Genomic DNA, 14,435 nt, shown 5'->3' with positions numbered 1-14,435 from the left:
CCACGATGTTTTCAAATATACTTCCCAGAAAAAGGACCAAAAAGGGAAGCTGCCCAATCTGTTATGCCGGCGGTCCAAGAGGAAGCGAACAAGAGGTTATGGTGGTGGTAGAGGAGGAAGAGGAGGAGGAGGTATAGTAGGAGGATGAAAATCTAACTGCTGAGCCAGCTTGAAAGAGAGAGAAAAAAGACGCTCCCATGTCTTGATGACGAAATGGGTTACCTCCGCAAAAATATATATTGAATGTTTTAAAAATAGAATGAATTCTAACTACAGTGACAGTAAACAATATTAAAATTTTAATGATTCGATCACTGATGTATTGATTGGGAAAGCACACTTTATGGGGATTCTGGCATTGTGCCCCCCCCCCCTTATGAGTGCTCTCACATCAGTAGACTACTTCTTGAAAGCAAATTTGAAAGGAATTTACCTAACAATTTTGAGTGACAAACTTTTGTGGAAAAAATAAACAAAATATAAAACATTTTTATGCTCTTTTATGAAATTCTGGATGCATCCCTCATATTAACTATTAGGCTCATCGACATCTTTTGAGTGAAATTTTAATATATATTGTATATTATGACTTAAGTGACAGCCAGGATCGGACCCAGTATCTTTTTGGCCTCCTCCTTCTACTGTCCTCGTATCAGGTCCTCGTATTCAACTTCTAATTGAAGTTGTTGTATAATGCTAAGATGTATAAGTCCAACCAAATTCTGGACATCCATCTTGGTCGGAGGTTGGCAATCGACTGAAAAATGTCTCATGTGCCGCGATCAATATGCCGATTGCTTGAAATCGTTTCAAGAGCCCATCATGAACGTAACACAATCGTTCTATTCGTAGCACCACCGTACCGAGGTCCTAATTAGCGTATGGGCCTCGTTGTACGGTCGCTTTGATCGCAGAAGCAGCGCATCACATCTGCCTCAAATCGTGGCAAGAGAGTGGCAGCATCGTACTACCAGCGTATTACCATCGCCTTCAGCGCAGGTCCGTCGCAGTGAAGTTGTAGTGCAATCGCCTCGCAGGCTAAAAATAGAATTAGAGGACGATTCTGCTACGCTTTGCGGGATTTAGACAGATCGCCATGGTCGCCATGATCGCCATCCTAGTGAGATGGGGGCCTAAAGAGCTACAGTGAATTTTCAATAGGCATGTTTTTGCCCATATATGGCCTATAGTGAGAGCTCGTGCGCACACGTGCTGCAAACTTTAACAGGTGTTAATTTCGTTATTAATGGTCGTAGAAGGTTGATTAAGGTATCAAATTGTTAAGAATTTTATCATCAATGAAATGATGTAAAAAAAACGGTGTTTTTGCACTGCGTTAAGGCATTACGTGCGGAAACGCGCGCGCAAATTTTTGAAATGCTTAAAATGATCTGAAACGTACCCAAAAACTTTTATAGGCCATTTGAAGAATTTTTTTACCTTTGACGCGCGCGTCATGACCTTTACATGACCTTTGATGACATTGACAGTTGACCCTTGACCTGAAGTTAATGTCATGTAAATATTGTTAATTTTTTATAATTGATAATGAAGATATGATAAAATGAAGAATTTTACAAAATGGCGCCTAGATGACGTCATCATGACCTGATGACCTTGAAAAGCTTATTTTGACGTGTCCATGACAGATCCTATAGATGACATTAAATTCAATGAAATTGATCAAGTCTATTTTAAGATAACTTGGCGACAAGAAAAATCCGTAAAAATAAATAAAAATAATAAGAAAATTCTGACAAAATTAAGAGTTGATCTGTCAAAGACAGACCACCTAATTAGCATGTGAAAACATGTAGATAAAAATTATTGACCGAGTGCAACATCATAAAATGATGAAGAAAAGACTTGATGGTTTCCAACTAATTTTTTTTTTTTAAATCAAGGAAATATGGAAAATAAATGACCATTTCATGGATTTAAAGATGCAAAATGTGAAATTTTAGCCACTCCACTTTTGATGATAAAACAATTTTTTCCGAGTCAATAAAGAGCTGAACATTTTTCACTGGCTTTCTTTATAGTTTCCAACTACGGTAAATGAAAGCAATTCTAAGGAAATATGGTAAGCAGGTAGCCATTTCGTGGATTTAAAGATGCAAAATATGAAATTTTAGCAACTTTTGTTGAAGGGTTTTTTAAAACCTTAAATGCCCATAAAATATCGATTTTTTTTTGTCTCCAAAATAAACGTAAAGACTCAGGCCTACGTTGCTGAAAATGTCCTTTTCAATGTGTGTTCTTTTATACTGGACATGATTCTCAATTGTTATTTTGTATACCTTAATAAAAATAAGAGTAGTGCCGTCATAATGAAAAAATTATTAAAAAATTGGGCAAGCAGTTTTTTCTATCGGGCAAGCAAATTTTTTCATCACTTGCCCAACAGGGCAAATGACGAAAAAAAATTTGTAGAGGCCTGCTTTGACCTTGGTCATGTGACATGAAACTCAGACAGGATGTTCAGTAATACTTGATGGGCAAGTTTCATGAAGTAGGTCCATATACTTTCTAAGTTATGCTGTCATTTCCAAAACTTAACCTTAGGTTAAGATTTGGTGTTGACGCCGTTGCCGTCGTCGGAAAAGCGGCGCCTATACATGTAGTCTCACTCTGCTATGCAGGTGAAGACAATGATGGCAAGATGTACCGGTATGCTCCTTTTACCGACTTTGGGTGTGAGTCTGATTTTTCAAAGCTATAGCACAGAATCAAAGTTACTGGTGGAAGTTCTTCTGTCCATACTCCAGAAATAAAATCTGCTGGCATCCACTCACACTATTGCGAGGTTAGTATATGCCATACCGTACGAACCTCGCACAACCAACGTGTTTACGCAGTGGATTTTAGAGTTGCCGTTAACATCGCTTCATAACGTGAATGATGTTTGCCAAAACCCATTCCGCTACTCACCAGGGCTTTTTCTGGTGAAAAGTGTTCCATTTTCAATTTTTTACATATTTTGGTAATTTAAAAAGGACACAAAAAAGAGCAAAATCGCTTACCTTGACCTGGAAAGTGGCTTCGCACGTCTCTTCCATGGAAATAAAAGGGAAGTCGTTGGTGGCGCTAATACAGTTCACAACCTTAATTCAGCTTGTCAGTATTACTGAAACTAGATTCATGATTCATTTTTTGCGCAATTCCAATGATTGTTTGATAAAATAGAGACATCAATCAGTGCAATAACTTACACTGCATAATGAGGAGTTAAAGAAGAAAGCTCGTAAAACTCTAACAATCTTAGAAAGATTCAAAGACTACAATGGCCCACTGACTCTAAGCAACCTAGACATATTAGATAATGTAATGAAAAAATTGATGCTCTGCTATACGATGTAATATAAGTTTGTATGAAATAATGAAAAGTAACTAGTTTATGAACTAAAGCAATAGAGATTGAAAAGAAGTAGATGCAATTCTGATTTATTACGCCAAGAAAGTGGAGTCCAAAGATTGCTCTACAAAGTTTGATGGAGACTGGAAAGCCCGGGGGGGCGGGGCACTCAGTATATAATGCATAGAGGGTATGGGTCAGTCCAAAAAGTTGGGGCAAGAATTGTGACATGGGGGTCCAAAATTCAACATCAAAAATAATGAAAGTAATATACATTTACAGTAACAACTAGTTATACTGTAATATATTCCACATAGGATTTGCTTGAAATTTCTTTATCTAAAATTTTCTGGGGTGTGAAGGAGATTGATAAATACCTATGTTACATGGACACCATGTTGGTGAAAGTTTTGTATCTTTCTCTTTATCTGCAAGAAATAGCATGAGAACGATTCAAAAGCAGTAATGTCACCAATGAATAGCACCTGCACAGCAAACCAACAATCCTCTGGTCATGCCCATTATTTATTTTTTATGGGGGGGTTGGGGGGGCAGGGGAAACATATATCTATCACTTAAAGTTTGCTTGAAGTCTATTTCTGTTCAATACAAGAAGAAACTTTTATTGTATGTGTTACAATCTTGTGTTTTCTGACTATGTGACTTAGAGCTAATAGACTTTGGTCAACTCTACACTCCTGCATAGAGTAAAAGCAAATTTCTTCATGCCAGTTTCTCTGCTACTTTCATACCAGCATTACACTTGGGCACGGTGTCCATGTAACGTAGGTATGCATATCCTCCAAAAGTTTATTTTTTTGAAGTTGTGATTGCCTTTTTAATACCTTGGTTGCAAAGGGATCCCTTCAAAGAAAAGAAATTTATTTTCATTATAGATCTCTGTAATTTTGTTAAGCATAATTTTGCAACATGTATTACCTATGTTACATGGACACTGTGTCTTTGTAACATAGGTATTACCCAGTGACAAGAACAGTGTTTATTGGCCACTAAACAGCACCTAGCTTTATTAATGATTTGTAAAGTCATAGATACATGTAAAACCTCTCAAAATCCATATTATTGGGAACAGTTCAACAGGAATTTATGCAGTTCTGTAGCACTATGGCCGCTACAACACAATACCTACGTTACATGGACACCATTACAAAAATCAATACCAGACAAAAGTGTTAATGTTGAATGCGGTAAGAACCACATGCAAGTAACTTTATCATACCTAAGGATATTGTAATGATGGATTTTGGTGAAGCTGCCCCCCATAGAGATTGATAGTCATCAAGCTGAATACCTATGTTACATTTTGTATGAGGACACCATCCCGACACAGCAAGGTTTGAACAAGAAATGCAGAAATTACCAAACATTCCTGCTATCATGCTATGTCTTTGGTGTCATGAATGAAAAGGCTCTTTGACTCCATAGACACTTTGGCTCTTCTTAGTACTGAAATAGAAAATATCAAGCAGAATACCTATGTTACACCCTTTTTACATTTGGACACCACATGTAACGTAGGTAATGACAATTTTGTGACATATCTTTAAGAAATATTTGGGGGTTGGTACAAATTGTTTTGGGGGACAAGCTTGGCGAAGTAATAGTGTTTACTTAGGTTGTGTTAAAATTGGTAGTTACTCAAATAATAAATCAATACTCAAATAATGTTATCAATACTCTGTCATGAAAATAACATGTTTAAATGTCACAGAAAACGAGGGGACAGGAGACACCAAGAAATAAGTATGTACAGTTTAACACAAACTTGCTTACTCGGGAATCATGTGTAGTATTTCATGGTGGTTGCCTTCCAAGTACATTCATACACAACACAAAATTTGTTGGTAAGAACAAAACACTTAGACAAAAAAGGCAGGGCTCGAATTAAGAATTTAAAGGGGCAAGGCCATTTTTTAAAAGGGCACTTAAGGGAAAGGGCAGGCAGTTTTCACTTTATGGGATATCCAAGGCCACCCAAAAAACGGCATCAATAATAAATGCACTTTTCAATGGGGCACATGCACTGGATAACCGCAGGGCACCAAGGCCACAGCAAAAAAGGGCAGTTATTTTGGCCTTAAGTCTACAAATATTTGAAAGGGCATCAAGGCCATTTCTGAGGGCATCTAAGGCCATGGCCTTGGATGGCCTTGGATTAATTCGAGCCCTGAAAATGTCTTGCAAATTGAAGACTGCACACATAAGACATGTGCCCCAACTTTTTGGACAGACCCGTATGTGCCACGGAGGGGACCCCCATTTTTACAATCAAATTTCCACTCCAAGGCGTAGCATTTTTGTCTTATTGAGAAAAAGAACAAAGAAAGCCGCTCCAAAGCATAGCATTAATCTTATTGAGAAAAAAGAAAGAAATCCGCGCCAAACTTTGCACATTTTTCGCCAGAATGTTTCGTTACGCCGCTCCGATCGCATTGATCTGCTACAATGAGCTGCAATTACGGTGAAAAGCAGCCGCAGATCGCTGCTCGACCATATAGGCCATCGCCTCTGCGCGAGTGCACCCGGTGGAGGCTGCGCTAGCTGCATCATGCACGCATGACCGTTCCATATACGTTTGTCACCAAAAAAAATGAAAATAATCAAATATGAATAAATTTGGTATCATTTGAAAGCTCTTAAAAATACCTTTCAAATGATACCAAGAACTCTAAGAAATTATAAAGTTATTCCAGTTTAAGTCGCGCATATTAATCCAAATTTCTGGTCATTGTCTTAAAGGGGAATCCAACCCAAATAAAAACTTGTTTTTATAAGGAAAAGAAAAATCAGACAAGTTGATAGGTGAAAGTTTGAACAATATTGGACAAACAACAAGAAAGTTATGAATTTTTAAAAGTTGTAAATATTGGTAATCACTATACCCATGGCGACTTCAAATTGGCCGCATATGTGATGTCATAGTGATGTAAGGCAAGGACTACTCTTCCATGTACTCCAATACATATTATGGCTAAACTGTCATTTTTCCCAAAAGTTTTATTTCAAATTATATTTTTCTTTCATGAGGACATACTACAATATACTACCTGGGCTATATTTAGATTACTGCCCCAGGGGAATGGGTACTTAGGAGAAAACCACAAATCCCTGATAATAAAGTACATGGCCTATGGGAAAGTTGTCCTTGCCCTTTGTCATAATTTACTGACACAGTTGCCAATTTGAAATCTACATAGTATTAGTGATCTCAATTTTAAAGCAGCTATAACTTTCTCATTGCTTGTCCGATTTCTTTCAAACTTTCACCATTCTGTTTAATTTATTTTTCTCCTTCCCAACATAACATTTTATGGCCAAGGCTGGATTCCCCTTTAAAGGACAAGTCCACCCCAACAAAAAGATGATTTGAATAAAAAGAGAAAAATCCAACAAGCAAAACACTGAAAATTTCATCAAAATCGGATGTAAAATAAGAAAGTCATGACATTTTTACTTTTTCGCTTAAATTCACAAAACAGTTATATGCACATCCTGGCCGGTATGCAAATGAGGAGACTGATGACGTCATCCACTCACTATTTCTTTTGTATTTTATTATATGAAATATGAAATATTCTAATTTTCTCCTCATTATCAAATGAACGATTGATTCCTCCCTGAACACGTGGAATTAGCATTGTTTAATACTATATGATTTAGTCAACTTGGTCCTTATTGTCAAATCTGTAAAAAATGAAATACAATAATTCAAACAAAAAAAAACAAAGAAATAATGAGTAATGGACATCATCGACTGACTCACTTGCATGAAACTGGGTTGTGCATATCACTGTTTTGTGAAAAATAAGCGAAACTTTAAAATGCCATAACTTTCGTATTTTCCATCCGATTTTGATGAAATTTTCAGCGTTATGCTAGTTTGATTTTTCTCTATTTATTCTAATCAACACTGGGGTGGACATGACCTTTAATGTAAAGTCAATGGAGTACAGACCCGATTTTTGTGACCATTTTGAACCCAAGTCTTCGACAGGCTCTAACTTCTTTGTTTTTGAGCCCTATAAAGTAATTTAGGTATCAATGGAACGGTGAAAGAAGGCTCAATTGATGTGTAATCATTTCATCTTGTAATTTTTCTTATTATTATGTGTAAAATAATTTCTTCTAATTAATTCTAATTAATTACGCAAATTAAGCAAAATCACAATTACTCGCCTCTTTTTTTTGCCAAAATGAAGGTGATCATAATAGATATCTGGGTCATTCCACGGGGTTGGGGCAACAGCACTTTTTTGTGTTCCTTATGAATTGTTAGCTTTATCCTGAAAATGTGTTTGATGTTTTGATGTTGCAATGTGGTTTTGTTGGAAGGCAGTTATGTAAGCAATTACTTGATGCAGAAATAAAAATGTTGAACTGCAAGTATTATTGATGGTGAGACTTTAAATGATGTCCAGACTCTTTTTTGGGGTACCAAGTGTGACATCCAAAATGGTCATTTTCAGTTGAAGATATCTAATCAAAAGATAAATTTAGTCAAATTCAAATGGCCATGATTGATAAAGCAACATTTGTTTAATAACAAAAAAGTAATGGGATAGCAAATGAAAAGAGACTTCATATCATAAATCATTCCTACAACTCGGCATACCACCGTTACATGCGATGTCCGCGTTTATTTTTTCTGTAACGGCGGTAATGTGGTAAATATCTAAAAATCAGAAATCATTTTTTCCAAACTTATGTGTCAGAAATAAAGGGCAGGCAGTAAGCAACTGTTCATCGAAAGAAAGGTTAGCCGAAATCACTCTAACATGCTCAAGTTCTATAGGCTACTATAGATCTAGATCTAATAGGGCTAACATTTATAAATAGACAGCTGGCAGCCGTCTGTTTCGAGGAGTTTAAAAAAAAAAAAATTTATTTCTCCTCATACACAGATGGCTCGCTATCGTGCGGCCACCATTAGGGGACTGGCAATGCAAATTCCCCCGTCGGGGCTCTTCAATTTTTGTCTTTAATGAATAGAAATTTTGAAAATTAATGCGACCAAAATGCAAATTAATATTCCCTCTTGGCATTAATTGCCAAAAAACGGAGAAAAATACAGTTAAAGGAACAAAAACAGTGACTTACCTCGGCTGTCACGCAAATTCACTTCCCCGTTTTATCCTATCTTAAGTAGGCCTACATAAACATATGCCATTGAGTCCCCTGTACAGATCGCGCTTGAACTTCGGTCTCTGTATTTGTTGAGTGAAGCCAACAAAGTTAAGCTGAACAACAACATAACATTAACAGAGACAGAAGCTTTTGGTCTAATGTTTATATTATTCTGTTCCTTCTCCATGTTTTTATTTTCAATTTTACTGGGGGTGCATATGGAACTCTTACCGGGACTTGGATCACAATAATGCCGATACAACTCACTCACAGAGATGCCACTCATCTTACGAACGAGGTTAATGCCAAGTTAAAAAAATGTTATGCGTGAGATTTTCATGACTCGACGTCTCTGCGCGCACGCGGCCAGTACTTACACTCGTACGTTGCGAAAAGGCCCATGAGATATGGGCTTCAAAACCATGCGATGCATGCACGCGATTCATTGTATCACGTATAGCTGTGCGCTGACTGCACTCTCGATTCGTCTCGCGTGCCGGGCTAGACGCGAAGGCGGTCGGCCAGTCGTATAATCTGGCGAATAATGGGTTTTTTTTCTTTTTTTCTGTCGGGTCCCGATGCGTGAGAAAAATGGGTGCCATGCATGAGATCGTGAGACGCAGAGCTACCAAGTCTCACGCATTGTGCGTGAGAATCACGCATTCAGGGCCCGTCTCACGATCTCACGCATGGCACCTATTTTTCTCACGCATCGGGACCCGACAGAAAAAAAAAGAGAAAAAGTAGCATTAATAGCCAGATTACACGACTGGCCGACCGCCTTCACGTCTAGCCCGGCACCAATACGAATCGAGAGTGCAGTCAGCGCACAGCTAGCTAGTACGTGATACGATGAATCGCGTGCGTGCATTGCATGGTTTTGAAGCCCATTCTCATGCGCGCGCGCCTTTTCGCAACGTACGAGTGTAAGTACTGACCGCGCGCACACAGAGACGTCGAGTCATGAAAATCTCACGCATAACATTTTTTTTAACTTGGCATCTCTGGAGATGGACCCTGAATGCGCGAGTCTCACGCACAATGCGTGAGACTTGGTAGCTCTGCACTCACTGGCACTAGCAACTCCTACGGAATCACATGGATTTCAGAGATGCCAAGTTCAAAGACCAGTTATGCGTGAGATTTTCTTTGAATCTGAGTGAGATCACAGACATTGTGTACAATGTATATGGGGATAGGCTGTGATAGTTGCGTGAGACACACTCACACAACATGCGAGGTTAGTAATACTAACCTCGCACAACGCATGTGGTTTCATAGTGGACTTTGACGTTTTCATTCATTACACGAATGTGAGGGAATGAAAAACGCCAAACATTTCAGTATTTCTCCACTAATGGAAATTTGTTTTTATGATTTAACTTTTTTTTTTAATGAATTGGAAATTATTTATAAAAGTGTTTTTATCGCTTACCTCCAAGTCTCAACCAGAATACTCCGTTCGATCCGTCCTTAAAGTGATCATTTCACTTTGTTCTGATTTAAAAAATTCTCATTTTGGTTCTTGAAAATGGGCTAGACATTAGGCTTATAGTGTAAAAATACCATCCCAAAAGTTTCAAAGTATATATACAGGATCAATTTTAAAACCTTGGAGATGTAAACCAAAGTTTGAAAATAATTGGGAGTTGGTTTCAATGACTATGTGTAGAGAGCGAATCTGTGCAACACAACACAGATGAACACAGCATGACCTACATACAGTGTATACAAGGTATACACTGAATGTACAGTGCAGCTAATACTAATAGCGTGTGTATAGGAGATACACACAGCAGAAGGCAGTCAACATAGCCAACGGACTTTTTGAATTGGAGAAAACTGGTCATAAGCTGAGCCTGTCTACTAGACGGTTCTCAAAATCAAGCTAATAAATTGCTACTTGTATCTAAATTAGAGTTTTTCATCCTATATTGAAGTCTGTTTCAGGGTTTTGAGGACAAATACAGGCACTCATACACATGTTTCGTCTCAGTTTGAGAATTTTTTAAATCACCTGCTTACAAAGTTAAACGATCCCTTTAATACTGCGGTGGAAAGTACGCAAACAACAATCGAAAAGCAATTTTTCGTATCGAACATTCTCAATTCAAGTCGTCAGCGCATAATAGGAAATTGTACCAAAAATCAACAGGTTACATCTCATGTATATACTTATTGGTAAGGCAGTGTATACAGCCACACGCGTGTGTCTTTACCATCCAGCCACACGCGTGTGGTTATATCCAGAACACCTATCTGTGGATACCGCCACACGCCGCCAGTAATAACAGTAAAACGCGTATGTAGCCAGGTCTGACCCTCTATATCACGATCAAAATAACCTCATTTCTTCATTAAATTCGTACATTCTAAACCACTCTGATTTCTTTAAATCGTTTCAATTTCATTCTCACCGTCTTCTTTCCTTGCTTTTCTTGTCTTGTTACAAAAGGCCGCCTGTTAAATAGCAAATTTCCACACTTTTTCTACTTGTGTCGATTCTCTACTGACTATAGGCTATGTGCGCGTACGTGCGTACGTACGAAACTCGGGATTCGTGCATGCTTAACGCTTGGTACGAAAACGTAAACCCAAACTGTGTATGTCTACTACTGCGCTGCGCTAACGCTGTATGGGTCTGCCACCGCGAAGGAAGCCAGAATCGACACAAGTAGTAGAAAAAGAGAATTTGCTGTTAAAACAGACGGCCGTTTGTAACAACTAACAAGACAAGAAAAGCAAGGAGAGAAGACGGTGAGAATGAAATTGAAACGATCTAAGGATATCAAAGGGGTTTAGAATGTAAGAATTTAATGAAGAAATGAGGTTATTTTGATCGTGATAACTGATCAGTGATATAGACGGTCAGACCTACAGTACAAGGCTACATGTATACGTCTTTTACTGTTATTACTGGCGGCGTGTGGCGGTATCCACAGACAGGTGTTCTGGATATAACCACACGCGTGTGGCTGGATGGTAAAGACACACGCGTGTGGCTGTATACACTGCCTATTGGGCAAGTACGCCATCTTTTGACAAGATGATGATGATGAAAGTGGATTGAACGAGCAAGAAAATAATGCTGATCGCCTAGAATGCAGCTAGCTTGCAACACCGTATAAAGGTACGGTAGGCACTTAAGAACCAAGTTTGAAAGGACACTCGTAAAATTACGTCACTCTCGCGATGAATAATCATTAGATCGTGGTCGTGCGTGTTCAATAAAAACTCTCTGCATGCATGCACTCAGTGAGTCAGTGTGTATTGAACACGCACGACCACGATCTAATGAATATTCCTCGGCGAGAGTGACATAATTTTACAAGTATCCTTTCAAACTTGGTTCTTAAGTGCCTACCGACTTGGAAATAATATCGCGCGCCCTCTTTAGGCAAAAGTTGATATCAACGCTGATCAAGAGGCATCTACGTGAAGATCACGAAAAATGCTCTTATTTTATTTAAAAAAACAGCAAAGAGAATTCAACAAACGATCCATAATATGGTTCGGTAAGTGTCATAGCTCAAATATAATGCTTAGCTACGATGTAAAGTCATACTCATAGTTATTTTAGTAAAAAGGGTGTGAAAGATTCGCGTGCACCGGTGCATATGAATTCACACACGAGACGATTTGAACCCTTGACTCGAGTGCATGAGACAGAGATTTGAGGGGGTGAACAAGAGTCCAAAATGCGTGAGTCTCACGCATAATGCGTGAGACTTGGTAGCTCTGGGATTTGTGATATTCCTGTTTGTCATGTGTGCATAAATATAGCATGCGCTGGTATTGTCCTCCTGACACTGACAGTGACACACACGCGCATTTATAAACACTGACTCAGACTCAGAGTTACACAAAGTCACAGTCGCACTTACACAGCCGGATTGCATCGTAGATTCTGCAAATTTTGTATACGAGTTGTTCATCCATATTCCAGGATTGGCTTACCTTGGGGCGACAAATATGACGAAGCTAGACAAAAAAAATCCCAAATGATGTCTCCAAGAGTCCAAACGCTGTGAGTAGGGCCTAGGCTAGCCTACATAGTTTCACACCAGGCCCGCCGGCCGGCCGGGTACTGGTGGCAAATATTTTTTCCGTACATGGAAACGCTATGGTACATGAATTATTCATAAGTGAGCTAAAAAACTGAAATGCGCAGGTGCATTGACTAACTTCATCAATTTGTACACAGTCATCTCGTGGTTGAATCCTCCTTGCAAAATCTCGTGATTCGTGAGATTTTCTTTCTCTAAGAATTTACCCCGGTGCCCTTTAGATGAACTGTAGTGTCACTCAGCCGCAGAGGGGGACACGTATGACCGTTACCACAAATGCAAGTGACCCCCTATTGCAGTCAATTTCAAGGACATTTTGTGAAATTTACCCCCCTATTTTCACGCAAAACAAGGACAAAATTGCGGTAAAATGGTACATTGAAACACCCCTAATTATAAGATGGTAAGGACACTTTTGCCCATTTCGCAAATTTACCCCTATTTAACGTATTTCAAGGACAGGGCATTTAACACCCTTTCCTAATTAGAGGAAATTGCAACTCAGGCGTCAGAGTGCTCAGTCCTTAAAGATGACCAAGAGCCAAGTCATAATAATCCAAAAGAACTTTATTTTTCTTGAAAAATAAGAAAAGTAGAATTCTTTGTAAAAAATAAATGTAGATTTGTCCATATAAAGGTACATAGCATGATGCGCGCACCCTCTGCGGCTGGTGACTCGGCGACGGAGTTTACTTCCCGTAATCGTTCTCCCCTTTTTCCTGACCCCTATTTCCATCAGATCGAGGACAGTGAGCACCCCTATTTTCACTACTTCGAGGAGAGTTCTGTCCGCGGACGTTCCGTGAAATTGACCCCTTTTCCCGCGATTTTGGTAACGGTCATGCGGTCCCCAAGTCATATTGAGTGACCCCACCGGGGAATTTACCTGTTTTAACTTCAAGTTAAATGAAATGTTATTGCACCATCAGATAGAGTAAATGTTACTCTTTCATATTTGTCTTTTGTTTTGTTTACAATATTTTGTTAAATAAGTAAATTTCTGGCCTGAAAATGTGCCTCAAAACTAAATTTTCTTCCTCTGTTTTCTTTAAATTTGCAAATTAATTGTGCAAATATTTTTATTTTGAGCCTCAATCATATCTATATCACCATAAAGCTGAACTTCTGTGCTTTCTCACAATGCCACTCTTGATATGCGGAACCTTTTAATCGGGTCAAGATCACACTTTTCCCAGGCTTATGCCGAAAGGGTGGGTGATGTCGCGTTAGGGTGTGTTGACCTTAACGCGAAGATTCGTCCAAAGCCCCCCCCCCCCCCGGCTTGGCCAAAAGGGTGCGCTTGGAGCGTTATCACGTCGCGTTCACTGGAACGCATCCGTTCGTCCAAAGCCCCCCCCCCCTGTTACACCCACAAATGTAATAATCGCCCACAAATGTAATAACGCCCACAAATGTAATAACACTTTACCCACAAATGTAATAACGCCCACAAATGTAATAACACTTTACCCACAAATGTAATAATTTTTGATCGCCCACAAATGTAATAAAACTTTACCCACAAATGTAATAACGCCCACAAATGTTACCCACGTAATAATGCACCTTACCCACAAATGTAATAATGACTTTACCTACCAATGTAATAAATTTGAAGTGATTTTTTGGCGAATTTGTTCTAAACTAATATCCTATAGTATTGCGTTCATATAGCACAAAAGTTCAAAGTCTTTTTTCCAGACCCGGTTAATGAAATATTACAGTACAAGTCCAAGTCTTTTTCCAGACCCAGTTTTTCAAAATTGTGTGTGTGTGTGTGTTTGAGTTTTGTCAGACGTGTATCAATCAGATATGATTATTTACGTCTGGGACCGACCTTTAACGTCACCATCCGAAAGACGTGACCA

At 38.8% G+C, this 14,435-nt stretch overlaps 1 protein-coding gene across 2 annotated transcripts in view; it reads right to left on the bottom strand.

The window, feature by feature from the left end:
* LOC121415447 (F-box/WD repeat-containing protein 2-like) overlaps positions 1–12,656 on the bottom strand; it is a 65,709-nt gene extending 53,053 nt beyond the window's left edge. Inside the window, exon 1 of one of the 2 annotated variants that reach the window (XM_041608652.1) lies at positions 12,458–12,656. The gene's annotated coding sequence lies outside the window, so the exon portion shown is untranslated. Of the gene's footprint in view, positions 1–3,023; positions 3,129–12,457 lie in introns of those variants that run through there. The other variant, XM_041608657.1, reaches the window with a different exon arrangement.
* Positions 12,657–14,435: the final 1,779 nt, after the last annotated feature.

This window comes from Lytechinus variegatus, chromosome 1 (genome assembly GCF_018143015.1).
Source record: "Lytechinus variegatus isolate NC3 chromosome 1, Lvar_3.0, whole genome shotgun sequence".
In the NCBI taxonomy this organism is placed as follows: domain Eukaryota; kingdom Metazoa; phylum Echinodermata; class Echinoidea; order Temnopleuroida; family Toxopneustidae; genus Lytechinus; species Lytechinus variegatus.
The sequence above is the reverse complement of the archived record's forward strand: the minus strand, read 5'-3'. Positions and strand labels throughout refer to the sequence as shown.